Source organism: Rhinolophus hipposideros (assembly GCF_964194185.1).
Source record: "Rhinolophus hipposideros genome assembly, chromosome: 2".
Lineage (NCBI taxonomy): Eukaryota > Metazoa > Chordata > Mammalia > Chiroptera > Rhinolophidae > Rhinolophus > Rhinolophus hipposideros.
In genome coordinates this window covers 59,188,333-59,201,896 of record NC_138048.1, presented here as the reverse complement: position 1 = coordinate 59,201,896, position 13,564 = coordinate 59,188,333, and the positions used below count along the sequence as shown (strand labels likewise).

General features: G+C 40.7%; 1 long non-coding RNA gene across 1 annotated transcript in view; it reads left to right on the top strand.

Moving 5' to 3' along the window:
* Positions 1 to 12,959, top strand: part of LOC308489391 — a 72,957-nt gene extending 59,998 nt beyond the window's left edge. Inside the window, exons 4-5 of the long non-coding RNA XR_013992091.1 lie at positions 10,235 to 10,465; positions 12,327 to 12,959. This is a non-coding gene — a long non-coding RNA (uncharacterized lncRNA). The remainder of the gene's footprint in view (positions 1 to 10,234; positions 10,466 to 12,326) is intronic.
* The last annotated feature ends 605 nt before the right edge of the window (positions 12,960 to 13,564 follow it).

Below are 13,564 nucleotides of genomic sequence, written 5' to 3'. Positions count from 1 at the left end.
CAAAAGTTAGAATTCAAGCAAAGTACAAACTTTGCCCAAGGCACTTCTGACAGTGCACCTTGTGTTTGTGAAATGAACTCGATATATATATATATATATATATATATATATATATATATATATATATATATATATATATATATATATATGATGTGAAGCAATGGAAGGCTGGGCTTTTTCTTTTCTTTTCTCTCTCTCTTGTCTAATTTCCAAGGTTTAAAAGGTTGGGGTTGGAGGGTGGCGTGGAGAGGGAATTTGCTTTGGCTCTGGTTTTTTTGAGCATTTTGAAATCATGCTGTTTGGTGTTAAAAAAAAATATGTGAGCTAATTTATATTGTTTTCCAGAGAGTGCACTTCTTGCGGCTCTCAGGGTGACAATTAGAGTTTGTGTGTGGGAGACAGGGTAAACCAGTTTTGGAAACACATAAAGGAAGAAGAATTTGCATTGAACTTAAATATTTAAAAAAAATAAGAAATATTTATCCAGTGCCTATTTTGTGCCAAGAGCTGAGCCACGAATTTCACAAGTATTATTTCATTTAATCTTTACAACCACACGGAGAAGGAATTATTGATCGAAATGTCCATTTTACAAGTAAGGAAACTACAGTTGCTGAAGAGATTCAAGCCCCAGTTTTCAAATTTCACATTCAGGGTTTTCTATACTGTCCTCCAACTTCTATGGCGTCACAGACCATCTCCTGTCAAGTCACATTGCTTGCCTTCCCTGTGTGCCCTATTATCCTGCCTCATTTTCTGGCTGCACTTGGGGACAGGACAGATCTCCATGCTTTGATGCATTTCTGCTTAGAGGATTTCCCTACTCTTTAGAGGCCACCTGGCCATCGGGGCCACCCTCACCAACCAGCACTTCCATGCATTCAAGTGCAAAGGATTCGAAACATGTGGATTAGATTCCCCCTGAAAGCACACAGAAGCTTAAAAGCAAAGCAGCAACGGTGAAATGAGAACACATCTCATGTTCATTTGGCTCCACAGAATGCCTCGGCCTTCTCCCATCTCCAGCCTGAATAAATCAGATAAGTGTTAGCAAAAGCACCTGAATTCTAGGGGGTTCTTTTCCAAACCAAGCCTTTGAACCTGAAGAACTTTGCCCAACTCTGTTTGCATATTCTCTCCTCAAACGTTCAGCTGGAACTTGCCTGATTCGAAGCTCCAGTCAGTGAAACTTGGACTCGTTTATCCACAGATTAATTCCCAAGCTTCCTAAAGTGAGAGTGAACTCATTAGGCTTACTTTTGAAAGAAGTCTATATTAGTGTGTCATCTTGTGCTGGTCTTCACAGATGAAGGATTCCTTGCAGGAACATATTAAACTGAGCCTAGAGAGGGGTGGTGTTGTGAAAGCATTGTCAACTCAGCAGTTTCAGGGTACCCGAGCTGTGGCTGCTCATGCTTAGCAGGATTTCGACAAAAACCACAGTCTCCCTCCTCCAATTTCCCTACCAAGCCCCAACCCCTAATATTAATGCATCTTTCTTTGTAGCTCCTTAAGGAATGCCTTTGGCTTTATTTATTGCAATTTTGTTTTGTTTTGTTTTGTTTTTTTCAACTATTGCAACACAAATAATTATTGTAAGGAAACACATTTTGGTTGCAAATGGATTAAACATAGTCCCTTGAAGCCCTTGAGTGAAAAGAAATGGGGATCTTTGGGCTCTGAGACAAAGCTTGGTCCAGAATTCTTGCTTTGGAGACTGCTCAGAAAACCCAGGCGAGCCAAAGAGAGGAATGTTAGCCCTCAAATAAACTTTAAAGAGCATCTAACCCAATGCCTTTCTCTTATAGAAGAGGAAACCAAGGCTCAGAGCGGAATAAGCAAGGCCAAGGCTTACACAGTCAGCCAGTGACAGGCCTCCCAACTCCCTGGGCTCATGGCTGTCACCATTCTATCTTTCAGACTGAGAGAAAGAATTAAATAAAGACAGAAGCCTGGTCCCAAATCCTGGCCTGGATCCACTTATCCTGGCTTTTCCTCACTGCTTGTCAAGACATGTTCATAGATTGAGTTCATGGAAAGATGTTTACCCTGAGAAAGAAGAGATGAGAAACCTGGAATACCTCTGACACATGGCTTAGAAACCTTATTCAAGTTTAAGAGGTTTAGTGTGCCCTAACATGATTATGCTTAGAGACCAGAGAAGTAATGCTTAAAAAGAAATCTATATTCCTTTCCTACTTCCAGTTTAATTCTCTTTTTGATTTTCTTCCTGGTGATTCTAAGTTTGCATGGGTCCCTGTTACTGGGAAGTGTAGTCATCCCATGACTGTGTCCTAATTTGAAATAACCGATAGAAGGTTAGACTATTAGGAGTAGAAGAAAGTTTACTGTGGACCACATTTTTTGGTTCATAGAGGAGTATAATGGAGCTGAGAGTGGGTAAGTGACTTATCCCAGTTACTCAGCACATCAATGGCCTCAACCATCAATTCTTCCAACCATGTAGAAGAAGGGTCCTTCCATCTGACAATTACAAAGTAGCTCTCTTTGCAATACTTTTATGAATAATTAATGGCCGTGCCCAACTCAAGGGAGGTGAATACTTATTGCAGCCTAAGTCTGACTAATCCATAGACATTTCTATGAGGCATGGATTGTGAGTTATCCTTCCTATCTTATATTTCATGGAAAGACCAGTACACAGAAAACAAGGGAAATTGCCAAGATTGCATGATGAATCAGCAAAGGTTCTGAGGCAACATGTTATTGGACGAGGAATCAGAGGACATAAATTCCCATCTTTACACTATCTCTAACCATGTGTGAGTACTTGGGGAACTCACTAACTTCCTTTTTTGAGTCTCAGTTTCCCCATCCATGTTAGGGCTTTGTGGGTGACCTTGAAGAACCTTTCAGCTCTATGGCTCATGGCTCTAGAAAGCAAGACTCAGAACTAGTTCATACCTAAAACATCATTGTATGAAGCCAGAAATTGAGCTTTATGCAAAAAAATAATAAGTTCAGTTTTATTTTTTTCCATGACTTTTCTTCCCCTCAAGTTGTTTGTGCCTGTTATAACTTGTCGGCCTGCAAAGGCAAGCATGTAACACAACAAATAAACTAATAACAGACAAGTAGCAATAGGAAAACTCAGAAATATATTTTTATCGTTTTCACTTTTGAAGTATATAAGGAAAATAAGATAATATTTATTGAATACTTATCACAGGTTATCTACACCATCTTATTTAAGATCTTTAAACAATCAGTGTTGTCATGCCCTTTATTCAAAAGAAGGCACTGAGGGTCAGAGATGAAATAATTTGCTTAGTAAACACAGCTGTAAAGCAGTAAAGCCCAGATTTGAAGCCAGCCTTCCTGACTCCAAAGCCCAAGTTTTCCACAGTTCCAAGTTGCATACATAAAATACAGCCCTATTGTTTATCAGCAAAATTGTTTTTCCTTAAGAAAGGGAAGTGAAATATATCGGCATTTTATTGGGCTCCATGAAGAATAGCACCCTGACTTCCGTGGGCTTCAACATTTGAACCTCTTTGAAAAGAGGCAAAGAGTGTGAGGTAATAGTCTGACTTTCCCTAACAATTTTGGAGAGAAGGTATACCGATGTCTAGAAATATTCCAATAGAAACGTTTATTAAAATATCCATGACATTAAAGGCCAGGTGGCTGTTTCTTTGTTTAGGATTCATGTTACTTTAAACACGCATCAGGCTTTTGTCCTTTCCCCTTCATAGTTATTCAGTCCTGTAGTCCTCCTGGAGACATATGGCAAGATTAGAGTGGACTTGAAGAAAGTGTTTTTGATTCAAAGTCTCCCTTAAGAGGAGAGTCTGTGTAGTGTCTCCCCAAAGTGGCCCATACACCGTCTCCTAACCTATAGAGTAACTGGTCCCAGATCCCACAAGTTCATTCGTTCAACTTTTATTGAGAGTCAGATGCTTCCAGCACAGTGCAAAGCTAGTGTTACCAAGACAAACACAACTTAGCCTTGACCTGACCTTGGACACCTAACTCAGGCCAGGCCTAGACCCAGGAGCAACCATGGGAGGCTGCATTGTCCTGTGCCTGCTTCCAAGATCTAAAGATAAAAGTCAAGCGATAGGGCAACGGGCCCTGAATTTTCTGTTTTGGCTTCCAACAGAATGGAAATTGCTGTGCCTTTTTTATGCCCCAGTCATTGCCAGAAAACCAGAGAATGTTAAAGTTTGAAATGACCGGAGATTTGGCTACCACTTCACTTCAAATCCCTGGAGTTGAGGTTACTGAGGTTAGGGTGTAGAAAGGTTTTCCAAGGTCACCCATAAGGCATGGGGCAAGACTGGGACTAAAACCCAAGTTCACTGTGCCTTTCACTGCGGCTGTCTAATTGCCTTGGTAGTGGGAAAGACATTAGCCTAGAAGGAAAAGAAATCAGTCTTTGTTTAATGAAAAATTGCACCCAGTGGATAGACATCTTTGCACTTCCTCAAACTACAGAGGCTCATGATTACGCTGGACCGATTCTGTGGCCTAGTAACAAAAACACCTTATGCTGCAATCACAGTACATCCTGAACTCACCCGACATTTACATGCTCTGCACGTTATATTCCCTGGGTCTGGAGTAGCCTCCCCTTCACTCCTCGTGGCAAGTGCTTATTCTTTCAGACCCAATTCCATTCTTTCTTCCATAGAAATATAGGTAAGTGGAAACTACATCTTCCAGACCCCCACGTCCCTGCGTAGCGGCATTGGCCATGAGAGATATTTTGCACAAGATTTGGAATATGGAAGTGAAGCTACTATGTTTTAATATTTAGAGGTTGGTGCGGGACACCATGTGTTACGCATGTTTTCCCCGATCTGCTGGCTCACCTGTTTACGGGGACAGCAGCTGAGCCCGCAGCTCCTCTAGTTCCCACCCGATCTCCTTTTGCAGCTCCTCTGAATCCTGGACCAGCATGGAGAGCTCCAGGGGGAATTCCAGATTGTCCTGCAGGTCACTAACATCTCATCAGAGGCAGTGAGAGGCAGAAACAGGCTCCAGTTTGTCCTTGCAGGTTGTAGTCCATCACTGCCTTTCCTATTTCACGCCTGTTTTCTTTCCCAACTGCCTGCCCTACTGACTCGAAGGCTAAAACTGACTCCAAGTCTAAACTGAGGCAATAGCCTCACATCAACTGATTAGCCAATTCCTGCAATTGTGAGGAACGAGCCCTCATAATGACTCTGATACTCTATCCTATGTAGTGGTTCTGCTTCTCTGATAGGACCCTAACTGATCGGGAGTCCTCTGTAAATCCCCAGGATTAATCATTTCTGGCTGTGTACTTCTATTAAAGCGTGCAGCACAGGCTGTGCTGTACTTTAATGATTGACATGCATGCTTACTTTGGGCTAGGTAGTATTCTGAGCACTCATTTAATCCTTGCAACAACCTAATGAAGTAAGTGATGTTATTATCATTTTCATTTAATAGATGCGGCAGCTGGGGACTGGAACAGTTAAATGATTTGCCGTGTTTTAACAAATAGGTAGGGAAAGGCCCAGGATTCAAACCCGGCCTCCAGGCCCAAGGCACTCGGACCCTCCTTGCACTGGGTTCTTCAAGGAACAGGTCTCATCCATTACCAAATCCTGGCCCTAGAATGAAGGAACGAATGAGGGACCCATCGACTTCACCTGAGGAGAAAATCAGTTTTCTACAAAGTTGATGGAGGGCTGATAAAAATGGAAGCTTTGGGACTTAGGGTCCTACGGCCCCTTGAATGCCATCTTTCCCAGACTGGAAGGTGAGATTATAAACGTCCAGACGCACGGTCTTGATAGTGGAAAAGAGACGTGCTTACACACCAAGTCTGCGTCACCTGACAGCCGTCAGCATGCTCACCACAGGGAAAGTCAATACTGACAATAGTGACCACAGATGAGCCTGCTTTTCTCACCAACACAAGCAGACACCCAACCCTGGGTGGAGCCCTCTCAACCTGTGAGTTTCCCTGAGTGGAGGGCTGAGGGCTGGAGGGCAGAATTCCCACACAGGTTCCAGGCATACAATTAGTGTTTGACGCTTGACTTTCTTATACTGTGTTTCCCCCCAAATAAGGCCAGGTTTTATATTAATTTTTACTCCAAAAGACGCATTAGGGCTTGTGTTCAAGGAATGTCATCCTGAAAAATTGTGCTAGGGCTTATTTTCTGATTAGGTCTTATTTTCGGGGAAACATGGTATGTACATAACAATGCAATATGACCCCAAAACTATCCTTTTGTATGTCACAAACATAAACTGGGACTCAGATTGAATTTTTAATGTGGTTGTTAATTTCTAGATATCAAACTAGAATAAAAATTCAAGTTTGGATTTCAAACCAGAGTATTTTGGGCAGTAGAGTCTGTTGGTTCAGTATGAAATTGGGTGTTCCTTATTCTCCTATCCAGAAGGAATAAAGGAAAATTTCTGGCCTCTATCTTACGTGTGACACACAGACAATTTAAAAAAGAAGAAAGGAAGAAAACTAAGAAAATGGAAAATAAATTAAAATATGTATGAAAAGAAATGGGAGGAAACAAAAATCAATTGCAAAAAGAGTTAGTTTAAATGTCTTTATTGCTCTTCTAGGACACAGAGGGAGGCAGGGAAAGGTGTAGAAACTCTGCAACTTCAAGTGTCCCAGTCTTCACATGTTTCCCAGAAGCTAAACCATGAGAAGTGTTTGTAATATTTGAATTCAGGGCCAGACTTGTGGGAGGACCTCTGAATTGATCTAGTCCAACCTTTCATTTCAAAGATGAGGAAACTGAGACTTCGAGAGATACCTCCTCCAATTCTCCAGGGATGCTAGGCAACTGGAGGGAAGACCCTGAGCAAATGTGTCCTGACTAGAAGCAGGAAAGTCAGCTGAGACCCAGTGCCCCATCCCAGCGTAGCACCTGCCCTCCTTGCACCTGTTACCGGAAGCCCCACAGCACCTCATGCGCCTCTGTGGGATATTAAAGCGAAGGATTCGGAGTGTGCCAACCTGTGGCCTTGCTGGTAATAAAATTCAGTTGCCCAGCCTGTGGCGTGTTCTTACCTTCCTGGAATTTTAGTCCAAGCTCAGAAACCCTTTTCATTCTTCCCACCTCTTCTGAGACCTGCCACATCCCCAAATCTCCTGACAGAAACTTCACAAAAGCTCCATTTTCATTTCAAATCCTAAGGGGAAAAGGAGACCAGAGGTTGGGGACAGAGTCACAAAGGAGATTTATGTCTCTCTCCCTTATAAACCTTTCCAGCAAAGAACGTTTCCCCTAGAATAAAACACTACTTGAGCAGAGGACCCATGGAGACATTCTAGTTCAGCACACTCATTAATTGGGTGAAACTGAGGCAGAGAGTGGGGGGCCTAAGGGCCCACATAGAGTGAGGTGAGCTGGGGCTGGCGGAGGGATCCTGGTCCCTGGGCTCTGCTACTCCTGCCAGGTGCATCTGGCCCAATGTATGCATGTGTATGTGTGTGCACACGATTGCGCGTGTGCCCACATGTGTGCACATATGCATTTTGTGCCAGGAACCTCCAGGATTGCATTGAGAAGTTGTCCTCTGTATCATGAAGGGATGGGGAATGGAGGAGAAGAGAAGTGGATATGTTTACAGGGAGTCAAAAAGATTTGCGTATCTTTACCTGAGTCAATAGTGAAAAGAGTCCACCTCACGGTTTTGCCTACTACCTTCTACTTTTCAGTTAGCAATTATTAGCTGAAAAGTAGTATATGTTTATTACAGAAAATTTGGAAGTTAAAACAAATATAAAAGAACTGAAACTACCCAAATTCCATCATCTAGAAACAATCTTTGTCAATGTTTTGGTTTACATTCTTCAAAGTCTTTTTTTTTTTTAAATGTAATTATATGGCATGCTCTATTTGGTAATCTAATAACTATATGATCTAATACAACTTTTTATAATACTAAATACTTTTCCATGGGATGTTTGTAATGGCTGCCTACTTATGCCATCCTATCGGGATACACATTCAACATATTTCTTACTGTTGGACATTTTGTTAACTTCTCTTTTTTTCCATCACAAATCGTAGTGGGATAATGTCTCTGGATCTCTGGTTATTCCCGTACAAAATTCTTAAAATAGAATTGGTGGAACTAAGACAACGACATTTAAAAAAATTGATACATGTATTTCCAAGTCATGTTTCAGAAAACTTGGGTTTGTTTGTCCTTTCAGCCACAGTGTAGTATATGAGCACTTGTTTCTCTATGACCTTTTCTTTATAATTTTCTGGAATTCCATGGAACTTTGGAAGTTATTTTAATTACTGGAATGTAGGCATTCTCTATTTTCCATTTGGTGTTTACAAAAATTATAAAACTAAGCAACATTACAAAATAAGAGACTGACCTAGTTCTATTTTATATTGTTTGAATTTCGGTCTTAATAAACATGAGTTTTCTCAGGATTATAAATATATACAGGCAACTTAGCATTCTTTTATATAAATACTTCTATAAAATGTCCTAATGTGCATGCTTGACCTTTGTGCATACAAAGGTGTGTACAAAATACCTTTAAAGCATTGTAATGATCCAAAGTGTAGCTATCCTGTGGTTTGGTGAGCCAAATCTCTATTTTTGAGTATTTGAGTTGTTTTCAATTTGATTGCAGTGAACAGGTAGAGTATGAAGACTTTCCTAGTTCCAGCTGCATGTTAGTGTGTCACATTGAACTGTACTCTATGTGTTACTGGGAACAAAAACAGCCTCTGTTATTGCTTCTGGATGCCAAACAGTTTTATTTTTATATTAATTAATACTTTATTTTTTCTCACATCCTCAATTCTCCATTTTCCAGTTTATTGTGATCATCCAAAAAGAAATGAAAAACTGAAGGATTGAAAATACAGTTATACGTTTACATTTACATTAAAATTTTTTTAATATACAACTAACATATGCCATATGTAGGAAGTTATGGAATAACAATAAAAAAGAAGACAATTACAGGAACTTGTAATATCATACAGAAATAGTACTGTTGATATAACAATGCTAATATCTTTCCAGTCTTTTCACTATGGAAATATATACATATTATTCATACTGCTTTGTAATCCACTATGCTATATTGTGAACAAATTACCATGCCAATATGCCAATAACTATCTACTTTTAAATAGCTTCCTAGTATGTGCCAGGCACAGTAAGATGCAATTAAAGCAAAACATGACCTGGTACCCAGTGAGCTTACAGGCCAAAGTGGGGAGAGTGGAAAAGAACACAGGCTCCCTGAGCCCAGGTCTAGCATCCTTTCTCTTAATTTATTTTTATTATTAGATGAAGCTTGACTTGATGCCTTAACATTGTTTTTGTTTGTTTGTTTGTTTTGTTTTATAAGCTCAGCTATTTTTAATCATAGTTTTCTTAAACGTGTCTTTAGGTCAAAGTGTTCTGCTTTGATCCATAAACACTCAAGAGTCTTCCTGATATTGCCTCTTATATTCCGCGAGCCCCTGTATGGCATGACAGAGCACGGTTACCAGAAGCTGTGAATGTAAATCTTTCCCATAGCAGGTGCTGCCAGTGGTAGTACAAGTAAAAATGGATCCTGGCTTTGGGGAATACAGGGCTTCCTTGTGCTACAACATCCCCTAGCAAGAGAGGAACTCTCCCACTTTCACAGAGGGCTTTCTGCTCTTTCATACCTACCGAGAGCCATCGAGTGAGGTGGGTGGAGCTCTCCAGAAGGGGAAGCTGAGGCTCAGGAAAAGGAAGTGATATGACTGAGACCCAGCCTCGTAGAGACAGAGCAGGATGAAGCCCAGGCCTCATCGTGGCAGTGCAGTGCTCTTTCTGCTCTTCCCTACCTCCAGTACAGGCATGGCTGACTTGGCAGAAGAAACTGAATGGCTCAAAGACAGGACATTACTGTCTGCTATACACACACACACACACACACCCTGAAACACACAAGTGAGCATACTCATAAAAACAGGCAATCTCAGGCATACTATAAATGCTCCCATCCTGAAAGGATCTGCCTTGTCTTGTCCTTGCACCATTGCTGGAACCTGATTTATACTTAACTAAACTGTTATTTGGACCAGACCAGCCACAGCAAGAGACCATCGCCATACAAGCCCGGATTCCTTCCAATGGGAGTTTCCAGCCCTACGTAATACACACCCCAGGGGCATGCTCTCTCCCTCAAGGTGGGGTCAAGAGACTTTCTATGACCCAGAAGATGAGTCACCCGTTAAATATTCTCATTTAACAGGTGGGGAAACAGAATCCATGAAATGAAGACTGTCAGCCATGGTCACCAGGGTACTTCTGCCTCTCACCTAGTCCCTGATGCAGAGTAGCTCACCAGAGAGGAGATTGTGCGCAGAGAAAGAAAAACACAGATTCGGAGCCGATCGTAAGCTTCCTAAAAGAGCTGCCGGCAAATGTTTTGGGTATGTTTGCTGACAACCTCCTTGGGGGAGCCCCAGCCTCTGTTAAGCAGGTGGGTATAATGTGTGTTTTGAGGGCATGCCTGCTTCCTTTGAGGTGTTCCTTCTGTGATCTTCCCTCTGGTCTAGGCCAGATGCTGTCTTCTCTTGACCAGGCATAGAGTCCTACTTTACGAGGTCTCCCTGTTATTCAACAGTGCAGTTTCTTTGAAGAAAAATGTGAACAGAGTAGGGTGGAGAGGAAGTTGGCAGATAAGGACAAATATCCACACTGGCATAGTCTACTGCCTGTTCTTAGAAAGGGTGGTAGAGCCTTTTGCACTGGCCCTGGCCTGTTTCTTTCCGTATGTATAATGCAGAGTCAAACATCACACTCTTCATTTTATAGGTGTAATCGTGGGAGACCAGTTAGAAGACCATTGCAGAAACCCAGATGGGATCCAATGAGGACTTAAAAGTGGCATTTGGGTCAGGAAGTAGACACAGACTGAAGAAAGACTTCAGAGGAAGAATCAACCAGTCTTAGGGATTGCATAGTGAGGAAAGGAAAGTGAGACAAAGGAGCTTTGGGTGACTTCTGGGTTATTATCCTAAGCATCTAGGTAGGTGACCATGACATAACAGAGCTGACACAGAAGAAGAAGTTTGGGGTAAATATGCTGAGCTTAATTGTCTATATGGTGAGGGTACATGTCTGGAGAACATTCTCATGAACATGACAAGAAGGCAAAATTTTCAAAAGAGAGATCCTCTGACTCCACCCTAAAAATTCAGAGATATTGCTACGACCACCACTGGCCACTGCTGCCCTAATAAGGAGGGATCTGGGAATGGATATTGGGAAAAAGTGGTCTGTGTTTATGGAATTCATTAGGAATAAAGGAAGGATCCTGAGTAGGAGCAAAGAGGCTTCCCTGATTCCTTTACAGTCTACTATTTTTATGCAGTTTAGTAGATAGTACCAGTGACACATTAGAATTATCGTAATGGAATGACTTGAGCTAGAAAACCTGAATTTGGCATTATCAAATATTAGGTTTGTCATCTGGGGCAAAACACTTAGTTCTCCCGATCCTCCTCCCCTCTCTAGTTGTCTTGTGAAAATGCTGTGCAAATCATAACAGATTGTTCATTGGTAAATTATCAGCTTATATATCATACCAATGAGCAACTCATTTTGTAACTGAAATGAAATGCTTACCAATTTGAGAAGCTAAAGCTTTGAAGAGGAAGTACTAACAGATTGGAAAAACCCAGTGAATTTTTAGACCAAATGATAGGAAACCCTCAGAGCTCCAGCACCCTGTAGCAGTCTTTAGGGAAAGGAAGACACAAGAATGGAAGTCAGGGGAAGGCCCAACAGCCTCCTCCACTGTGCCCGCCGCAACCATCACCAGCAATGGCGATGTCTGCATGTGACATAAATACGTACCCTGTCATGGGTGCTGTGTTTTCTGCCGTGGTAAAGCTGTATGCCATTCTGGGCATCCCCGGGTCTCATAAAAGTTTAGTTTGTCACCTTCGTGGGTACCAGCTGCTTAGTATCACTCAACAAGTAATCACTTCAGCATCAACTCTTGAGGCTACACAAGGGCTTTGGACATGGACTTCCATTTAATAAAAAACAAGCTCTTCAAACCACCCAGACCCTAAGCTCTATATGATTCCCTTTACGTCTTTATCCTCCTCTGTCCCTTCCCCTTCCCCTGTAACCATTAATCTGTTGTCTATGAGTTCGGTTTTTTTTGTTCTATTTATTTATTTTTTTGTTGCTTTTCGTTTTACATCCCACATATGAGTGATACCATACAGTTCTTGTCCTTTTCCATATGATTTATTTAACAGAGCACAATACTTTTCAAGATCCATCCATATTGTCACAAATAAAAAGAACAAGCTCCTTTAACTTTCCAGGTACTGTGCATAACAATGGAGATAGAATGCTGCCCTAAACAGGCACGGACGGCCTCTGCCCTCATGAAGCTTTGACTCGACCAGAATTCAGAGTTGGAAGAAATTTTAGAGATTGTCTGGTAGATATAATGGGGAAAAAAAATCATGGAATGACAAATTGAAGTTAGAATTCAGAGTGACAATTCAGAGTCAGTCACTCACAACCTATACAACGTTGGACAAGTGTATGTCACTGCAAAATGAGAATGATGATAAAAATAAGAACTACCTTCCTTACAGAATTCTGTGAAGAAAAAAAGAGGATGTGCGTTTTAATTGGCAAAGTACCGGATAAATAAAAATTATTATCAGGGAGATGTGTTATTTCAAAAAAGAAAAAGAAGGATGGAATATAGTCGTCGTGGATATGTATATCTTGAAAAAACACTAAATGCGTATTAAGTTCTTTCCTGATTTTTCTACCCGCTCTTGTCTCTATCCATGCTGGTATCCGGTCAACTGGCAATGAATCAGTCAAGATGTGCAATATAAACTGAAATTGCTTTGAAAAAAGAGGGTATGTATTTTCTGTTGGTACATATATTACTAAAAAACAAAAAACTCCAAGAAAAATAAAACACATGTTCATTGGAGGTTGTTGCTTTCATTCTTTCTTTCATTAACAGAATACCTGCTTTTTAAAGGTTCTACAGTTCAGTCTTCAGTTGAGCCTAGAATTCTGATGTGAAAAACCTGCAATGACCAAAGAGTAGAAGGTGTGTGGAGATATTAGAGTTGAGAGAACAAACATTAACATTTGTGTTTACTAAAATTTGGAGTCAAAGGGTAATAAATTCCTCATATGGATAAGGAAGAGTGGTTGTTTCATACAAAAAACAAACATACAAACAAACACCAAAAACAAATACAGACATAAATGTTTATAATAATTTTCTTCCATGTACCTGAAAAAATGAAATGCACATCTTTCCAATAAATAGCTATGCCTTGTTTAGAATATCATAAATGACAACATGAATTTCAGTAATTTTAGAGACACATTAGTAAAGCATATTTTTCAATCTTATGTTCTGGTCTGGGATTTGAGAAAATAAAATCTACAGTTTTTGTTTTGTTTTGTTTTGATTTTTAAAGGGCAAGTGGCATTTCCTGAGTACCTACTATGTGCCAGGCACTATATGGTACTTTTTTTTTTCATATGATACATTTTCTACATAAACTATCTCATTATCTCATTA